This window comes from Oxyura jamaicensis, chromosome 4, assembly GCF_011077185.1.
Source record: "Oxyura jamaicensis isolate SHBP4307 breed ruddy duck chromosome 4, BPBGC_Ojam_1.0, whole genome shotgun sequence".
In the NCBI taxonomy this organism is placed as follows: domain Eukaryota; kingdom Metazoa; phylum Chordata; class Aves; order Anseriformes; family Anatidae; genus Oxyura; species Oxyura jamaicensis.
Genome location: NC_048896.1, coordinates 44,181,412 through 44,189,948, shown reverse-complemented (window position 1 = coordinate 44,189,948; position 8,537 = coordinate 44,181,412). Strand labels below are relative to the sequence as shown.

Below are 8,537 nucleotides of genomic sequence, written 5' to 3'. Positions count from 1 at the left end.
AACAACGATAATAATAACAACGATAATAATAACAACGATAATAATAATTATAGTGGTAGAAGCAGTAATAAAGAAGCCCAGCTGCTCAGGAGATGCCTCACAGCGCGACCCGCGCATCTCCCGAGCGGCCTCTCCCTGCTGGGAAGCAGCCTCGGCCTCCCTACCTCCACCCCTGACTTTTTGGGGAGGCGGAGGAGGGTCGCCAGCCCCCCAGCCCGGGGAGCCCTGGCCCTGGCGAGGGTACCGGCGGGGCTCTGTGGCCGGAGGAAGATGCGCGGCCGCGGAGGCTCCGTGCCTGCCCCGGCCGGCGAGGCTGGGTAGTAAAATCACGGGATTAGCGCCTGATTGAGATGTCTGTTCGGGAGATATTACAAAATTCATTATCGCAGCTCCCTACTAACTCGATATGAAGTAACACAGATGGGATTTTATTAGCCCAGGCTTCAAATGTTTACTTATGGTAATTTCGGGGGAAATTTGCATGGCACCATCATTTCGGCGAGCCTCCTTCTTCGCCTCCTTACCGACGGGTGAAGCGGGCGCGCTGCTGCCCGGCCACGCGAGCGGCCCCGGGCGGCACACGGGGGTGGGGGAGACGGGGAAAAATAGTAAGCAACGAAAAAAAGGAAGGAAAGGGGCGGAAAACGGGGAGTCCCGAGAGCCCCGATATGACACAGCGTTTCTACCCGCGGCCTGGGAGCAGCTCGGCTCCCCCGGCAGCCGGGCCTAGCGCAGGAGCCGCGCCCGATTTATTTGGGACAGCGGTGAAAAAAGCGCCGCCCGCCCCTGCTGCGGGACGGCCACGGCTCCCTGCCGCCCTACAAAACTCCCAGGTCCCCTGGAGCAAAGCCCTCCGATGTCCCCCACAGGGCACAGCCCTGCCCGGCCCCACTGCCACCGCCCGCTCCGGCCTCACCTCCAGGCCCCCTTTATTTGAGTTTTATTTTATTATTATTATTATTATTATTATTATTCTTTACATTTGGAAAACGCAGCGCAGAGCGGGCCAGGAGGAGCGGGAAACATTTTCCTATTGTCTCCTGCCCGGCGCCTCAAATAAAAGCGGCTCCGCTCGCCGCCTGCCTTTCCATTTCTTCGTGTGCTCCCCGCTCACAATTCAATGTTTCGGCAGCCCTACACTCGCAGCCCCAGCGAGCGCACACACCGAGCAAGCTTTCATTTCCCTTTCCTATTCCTTTTCCTTTCCCTTCCCGTTCCTATTCCTTTTCCTTTCCCTTCCCGTTCCTATTCCTTTTCCTTTCCCTTCCCGTTCCTATTCCTTTCCCTTTCATTTTTCCATTCCTTTCCAATTTCTTTTCTTTTCCCATTTCTTTTCTCTTTCCTTTCCGTTTCCCCTTCATTTTCCATTCCTTTCCCTTTCCTTTCCCATTGCTTTCCCATTCCCCTTCCTTTCCCCCTTTCCCTTTTTGCTGGGCCGGCTACGCTCAGGAACAACCTGCTCGCAGCCCCGCCACTATAAAAACTGCAGGACGCGAACAATAAAGCCGTGACGCACGAGATTTCTTTCCTTTTTTTTAAATTTTCTTCTCCCCCCCCCCCCCCCTCCTTTTATACATTTCTCTATACTTTTGAGGAAAACAAATCAATAAAAACGCAACACACGCCGAGCACCACCGGCAAATATCTCAGCGGCGCCCGAAATAACGAGGCCGGTGATTTCGGCGCAGGGCTTTGCCCGGGGGGTTCGGCTCCGTGCGGACCCTCCCCGCTCCGCAGCCGGGCCCCGCCGCTCCCCGGGGGCGATCCCGGGCCCAGAGCCCCCCTGAGCCCTCCCGGGGCCGCCCTTTGGGGCTCTGCGCGGCGGGGCCGGCTGTCCGCTGCCCGCCCCACCAGAGGAGGCCGTGGCACGGCGGGGACCCGTCTCCTCGCCGGGGTAAAGCGGCACGACGGAGCGGGGTAAAAAGCCAAAATCAGGCTCGAGAGGGCCGGCTGCTACCCCCCGAGCCCGGGCAGCCTCCGGGGACGAGCAGCCGTCCCCTCTGCCCCCCTTATCCCCCCTTCACTCACCGGGCCGGCCTCGCTCCGCTGCTGGTGCCGGTGCTGCCGGGGGGGCGGCGGGGCCGCGCCGGGCTCCTGCGCTGGGCTGCGGGGCCGCGGAGCCTCCGCCGCCTCCCTGCCTCCTCCCGGCCTCCCTCCCCGGCCTCCCTCCGGCCCCGGCCCCCGCCCCGCCCCCGGCCTGACGTCACGGAGCCTCCTCCGAGGCCGCCAGCCTCCCCCGCGGCGAGGCCCGGCTGCGCGGCGCTGCGCGGGGCGCGCAGGGTGAAGGAGGCAGGAGGAGGAGGAGGAGGAGGAGGAGGAGGAGGAAGGCTAGGAGGCGGCGGAGCAGCGGCAGGAGCAGGGCTCGGTGGGCAGAGGAGACGCGAGGTGAGCGAGGACGGCCGCGGGGATCCCCGCGCCCCCCCTCGCCTGGGGGCACAAATCACTGCGGGCAAAGCCTCCCCGGCCGCCGCCGTCCTGGCTCCAGGTGTGCGAGGACGAGGTCTCGAGGTGCCCCACGCTTCCCCCTTTTCTTTTAATATTTCTTACTTTTTTTTTTTTTTTTTTATATTTTAAGTTATTTTTACCTCCCGGGGCGTCGGCCGTACACGCTCGCTCAGCGCAGAACCGCAGTCCCGCCGCTGCTCCGCGCCTTTCGCCGAGCCTCGTTTACGGACGCCAGCGAGAAAAAAGCCACGGCTGCTTCTCTCCCCCTCTGCCCCCCAAAACGACACCGACTTTGCTCCGGGGAGGAAGCCGATTTCGTTTCCGTGCCGCTTCCGATGCCTCCCAACCTAACGAAGTCGGGGGTGTTCGCTGAGAGCCGAGCGGAGCGATCGCTTCTCCCGCAGCGCTTTCAGCGGGTTTTGTTTCTAGAGGGACCACCGAGAAAAAAATAAGGAAAAAAAGGATAAAAATGAAAAAAAAAAAAAAGGAAAAAAAGGGGGAAAAGGAAAATAAAGAAATCAGGAGCTTTCCCAGTTCGGAGGCTGCACCTGATCCGTTTGAACTCCTCCCGGCCGGGGGTGGCTAGGAGCTGCCGCTGGGCAGGGGCAGGAGCGTGGAGGCTGCCCGAGGGGGCTCCGGGAGGCCGAGCCTCGCCGCCGGCTCCCTCCGGGAAGGGCAGAGCGATTTTACACACCAGGAGGAGCGGAGGCTTTGGGCTTCCCTCGCCGGCCGCGCAAACGTGAAACGGGAGTTTTCGGGGGTGGGGGGGAGGAAATAAATGAATTAAGCGTGTCCTTGGCTGCCCGCGTTTCTGTCCTTGGGGCCGCTCTGCCGAGCCAAATCCATTTTCCCGGCGCTTTCTGCAGAAGGCGAGGGAGCGGGCGGCATTCCCGGCTCTTGCCGGGCTGTTCCCGGGAATTGGCAACGACTTGCGCGGGTGCGCAGCCCCCTCGGGGCGCATCGCCCCCCGCCCCGCTGCGCGCCCGCGGAGCCGAAGTGAGCAGCTGGTGGGAAATGCAAATGGCTCCCGGAGAAAACATCAGCCGGGGGGGGATTTTCATTGCCTCCAAGAGCGTGTGGAAGGAGCTGGACATACGTTCCACGCTCCTAATCCTTCTTTTACATTTTTAGTCATACTCCTATTAAACAACTAATTAATGCCCGGAGTCACCGGGGAATACATTAGCCATGCTGCCGTGGAAGAGGGGGTCCAGGGTGGTTGGAAACCGCGGAGCCGACTTAATACCCGGATTTCCATTTTCCTCCCCCCTTCTGTCGAAGCGATAAATGTGATCGCAGTCGGCCGGCCGAGCAGAGGCCGCGGTGCCGGTATTTAGAGCCCGGCCCCCCTGGCCTCGACACCCCCGAGGGGCTGGCACCCGCTCCGGCCTCCCTGCTTCCCCGGCCTCCCTCCGTCCTGCCCGGCCCGCCCGGTAGGCAGCCGCCGAGGGGTTTTGCCCGGGGACGGGGGAAAGGGAAGGGAATAAAATAAAGAAAAAAGAAAGAAAGAAAGAAAGAAAGAAAGAAACGGGCCACCCACCAAAAGCAGGCAGGCGCTGCCCGGCCGGAGCGCCGCGTTTCAGGCATCCCTCGGCATCTTCCAGCGGCCGAGGGAGCGGAGGACAAGGGAGTTATCCTGGGAAGTGCGTGCCGGGGCAGTTCCCCACCAGTTACTTTCTTCATTCCCGCATGGTGATCGTAGCCCTCGCCATCAGTCCTTTCCCTCTGCCCCCCTCAGCCTCCCCTCCCACCCCTCCGAGCTCCTTATCTGACAGCAGAGGAGTATGTAAATACCTATAACTCGCCGTGTTTAACACGCTCAGACATTATTGATCTGTCGGGCTGCCCGAATATTTTCTCCCTGCCCAGATCTGGTTTCCGACCCGCTCGACCGGACGGCTGATCCCGACGCCCCGCTACGATAATTGTTAAAAAATTAAGCGTTTCATGAGGACCCACCGATTTGCATATAAATTAAAAAGACCGTGCCTCGCGGATTTTATAATCGTTTCGAAATCGGCGCTTAACCACTTGAGCTAAAGGAACATATAAACGTCCGTATTGAGTCCCTAATGAGTCTCCTAATTAAAAGGTCCCGGGTTTTGCTGTCGATCGTTAGCAGGCTGCTTAAACCGGGGCGCATCGGGAGCGAGGACGGGGTGCGAACCGGAGCGGGGCGATCCCCGTTAACACGCAGCACCCCAAGCTCCGCACCGCGAGTCCTGTGTTTATGTGTCCTCGCTTCGATCCCTCGCCCCTCTCCCGTTATTATATATATTATTTGTATTATTTTTTTTCCCGAAGGAGAGGGAAGAAGAGGCAGCGCCAGCACCGGAGGGCTGCTCGGCGCCCCTGCTCCGGGGACGTGTCCCCGGGTGGCAGCAGCACGGCGACAGATCTGCGAGCAGAGAGCTTACCTCCGGCATGAGACCAGCAAGAAAAGGCAGCTCCTCGGCGAGAGGCAGTGCGAAGGCGAGAGAAGTTCAGGGAAGAAAAAAAAAAATAGAAAGAGCGGCGGTGCGAAAATCTGTAGCCTCGGGGGCTAGCCGCCAGCCCCTTTCATTTCAAGCGCTTATTGATTTGCTGTTGTCATCTTTGGCGACGCAGAAGGACACTTGAAAGAATTTCTGATGGGGCTCTGATCTGAGAAACGAGGTGACCTGACCGGGCGCTCACCAAATTCTTAATTACCGCATCAACTGCCTTAAAAATAAAAACGGAGAGGGGGGAGGGAAGGGAAGAAGAAGGGGGGTGGTGTGTGTGCGGGGGGAGAATCTTTGACAGCAGCACAGTTTGCTCACCGAGAACTTTTTTTAACCATTCAGAAACTCCTCTTGCCTCCCGCTGCCACCGCTGCCATCGCAGCCTTGCATCCGTCGCCCCCTTCCCCCGCAGCCCCGAGCCGGGGTCCCAAGGGTGCGGGGTCCCAGGGGTGCGGAGAGGGGAGCACCCGTCCCCCCGGGCTGCAGGCAGCAGGTCGGATGCAGAGGGGTGAGGACTAAAAAGAGGGAGAGGTCAGGACAAGGGGTGCGTGTGCGTGTCACACGCGAGCCTGCCACTTGTCTGCAGGGGGTATCACCGAAACTGCATGTATAGGGCTTGAGGACGGGAGCCAAAAGGACGGCTGGGATGAGGGAATCAACACGAAAAACCTGTTACCGACGGCACGTCGAACGAGCATCGTGCTCCTCAGTGTTGCTTGTACGCAGACATACAGCGCTGACAGATGTCAGCAGGGCTCTTCGGCAGGGCTGGAGAGAAATATGCTGCCTTGCTGCCTTTGTCCCACATGGTGTGCACACACAGGAACATTCCTTCTTCTTCCTGCTCTGGCTGCTGTTTCTCTAGGACAATACAAACCATCTTTTCTGGGTATCTTCCCCCTCCCTCCTCCCTTCCTCTTTTTTTTTTTTTTTTTTTTTTTTTTTTTGTTATATATGTGTTTGCTTTTTATTTCAGTGTAAAGAAGCTGTGGGATGGGATTAGCACCTACCTTGGCCTCTCTCATTCTGTCTACCCCACAGCAGCATCTAGACCCAGGCTGCGAATGCTCAGCAGGCTTTTGTTTAATGTTTTGGCTAGCCTTGTTAGTTTTGTTGGGGCATTGTCCTTTCTCAGCAAATGCCAGTCCAACCAGTTCATGTCTCCCCTCTGAGCAGGGCTGGTAACTTCCCTGTTGTCGGTGTGTGCCACCCGTCGGTGTGTGTCTCCAGTGGGTCAGCTGCTGAGCTATGGCAACCAGAATTGTCTGGTTAGACCCAAGCCTTACACTCTCTGTTGAGCCTCAGCTCCTCGAAGTCTGGTTTGTTCGGTGGCAACACTTATCAATAAGGATTAGGCGGCCTAGCACTAGTTTTCAAGCCTCATTGTATGGCTTCAGTCATTTGTGACAGGACTTTTCAGCCCATAGCTTGCTCATATCCCGTGTCCAGCACAGTATACTTAACATGTCTGTCTGCTCTCTACGTGTCTGACTCTGCAATACTGTCACTGGACTTCCTTGTCAATAGTGTCATGTTGTAGCCCAGGGAATGAATGAAACTACTTCTTGTTATTTTATAGGAGCTGGATCCAAATTTGGGGGATTTGGGAGCTTAGCAGAGAAACCCTAGAAGGGGTGCCACTTAGAGTTTTTTGACATGACTTTCTATGCTGCTTTGAACATCTCTTCCAAAGCTTACAGAAACCTGGGATCTCTCTGTAGTTGCTAAATTCATTTTGATCCACACTTGGTAAAATTAGACCTTCTGCTAAGCGCTGCAGGTGTAGGCTGAAGGGGATGTCACATTTTTCAAAAAACAGGTATAGCGCAACAGTGCTGCTACTGTTGGAGTGTCCCAGCTTACCGGCCTCTCTCTTGCTCTTGTCTGGAAAGCATGCAGATGTCACACCTTCTGTCTTCCACGGCGTGCAGGGACTCATTCCTCATGCTGTGAGTGCTTGCAGTATTTGTGCTCACCCTCTTCAGAGAGCCTCTGTCACCCTTGTCACATAACCGCTTCTCCTGTACTTTGGTTGCTTTTTTTTGGTGCCATTCCATCCCTCAAGCTGTAAAATGTTCAGCCTAAAGTGTTCGTGTGTGGTACCTGGCTGTGGCCTGTAAATGCTTCTGAAAGAGAAGAGGGAAAATGATGATCCCAAATCATCTCTTGTTACAAAAGAGAGTATTTCTTCTTACTTTTATTTTGTTTGTTGGGTGTGAAGTAACTATGAAGAAGCATATTGAAGAAGATGAGGTATATATGCATCATTTACACCTTGCTCTCCTCTCATACAGTTTTGTGTTCATCCAATGTGATGATCTGTGTCCAGTCTGTTTGTGGTCTTTGGTGTCTGCTGAATCGTATGTTGCTATGGCCATAAAGGCAGATGTGCACAGTAAGTATCCACCTGATTTCACGTTGTCCCTCACAGAAAATAATTTTCTCTTCTTTCTACTTTCCAACACTTTCAAGTTACCACTAGTCTATGGTTTTTGGGTAAAATGACTTGGGGCTGAAGAATATGTCAGAAATCTTCCATCCCTCACCACAGATCTCTTCTCCCCACACACAATTTCTCACTGAAGAGTCAGACAAGCCCGACCAAATAACATCAAAATAAAATTCTCAAAAATGAGTTGATTTGCTAAGAGAGTTAAGCTTTTTTTTTTTTTTTTTTTTTTTTTTTCCCTTAGCAAAAGTAGTAGAAACTCTCCTTATAAAACAACCACCTCGAGCTTAGCCTTGGTCACTGATGAGATCACTGCATTAGTGCTCCAACTGCAGCTTAAACCACATACTATAAAGTATTGAGGGTCTTCTCTGTCTGTGGTCATGTTCCCTTCCCCTGCTTCACCCCCCACCAGCCACAGAGGGAGAAAGGTGACATTTCAGGTTGCACACCCTTTTCTGCCAAAACACTCCCTGTGCTGGAAGGTGATAGGCGGTGTGGCATGGATGCGGCCACCCGCACTGTCAAGATGGCACATCCATGAGGGAAATGGCACCGGGCTTCCTTGAAAGCCATTTTGGGGCTGTGATGGGGAAAGACAATGTGTGGGTCGCCTCCCAGACACAGTCTCTTTGGGGTGTCCCTGCCTGGTGTGGGTCACCACAGACCCTCAGGGGTGTCCCTGTCACAGTGTGGGTCACCACAGGCCCTCAGGGCTGTCCCTGTCACAATATGGCTGCAGTCTCTCAGGAGCATGTAGTCCCCATTTACCACGGAGGCCATCTCCCACCCCATGGCTGCAATCTTTTCTTGGTAAAAAATGTTTGGAAAGGTGTGATGTGTACATCTGAGAAATTCTGAAGTATCAGAGCAAAAGATTTTGGAGCACAGTGGCCAGGTCCCACTGCCCGTCTGGAGCCAGCTGTGACCGGCCCGGGTCGCCTCACGGCCGCCTCACGGGCAGCTGCCTGGCAATTCTGCCGCCACCATGGCGCCACTGCCAGCACCTTGCTGCTACCGCCACCACCGTGCCTCCTCATGGGGAAATGGGTGCGGGCATGCCAGCGCTGAACATTGTTTCCTGCTGGGTGTGACAGAGAAGAGCAGCACCCAGCACTGGCCTGGCCCAGTGTCTTGGCCTTCCCCAAAGTGCCCCCAAA

General features: G+C 55.7%; 1 protein-coding gene and 1 long non-coding RNA gene across 2 annotated transcripts in view; one reads left to right on the top strand and one right to left on the bottom strand.

The window, feature by feature from the left end:
- The window catches only part of PITX2 (paired like homeodomain 2), an 11,529-nt gene extending 9,365 nt beyond the window's left edge, over positions 1-2,164 (bottom strand). The window contains exon 1 of the mRNA XM_035326172.1: positions 2,029-2,164. The gene's annotated coding sequence lies outside the window, so the exon portion shown is untranslated. The remainder of the gene's footprint in view (positions 1-2,028) is intronic.
- Positions 2,165-2,212: 48 nt separating this feature from the next.
- LOC118166995 lies at positions 2,213-7,563 on the top strand. The gene is made up of 2 exons (XR_004750860.1): positions 2,213-2,385; positions 4,750-7,563. It is a non-coding gene; the product is annotated as an uncharacterized LOC118166995 (long non-coding RNA).
- Positions 7,564-8,537: the final 974 nt, after the last annotated feature.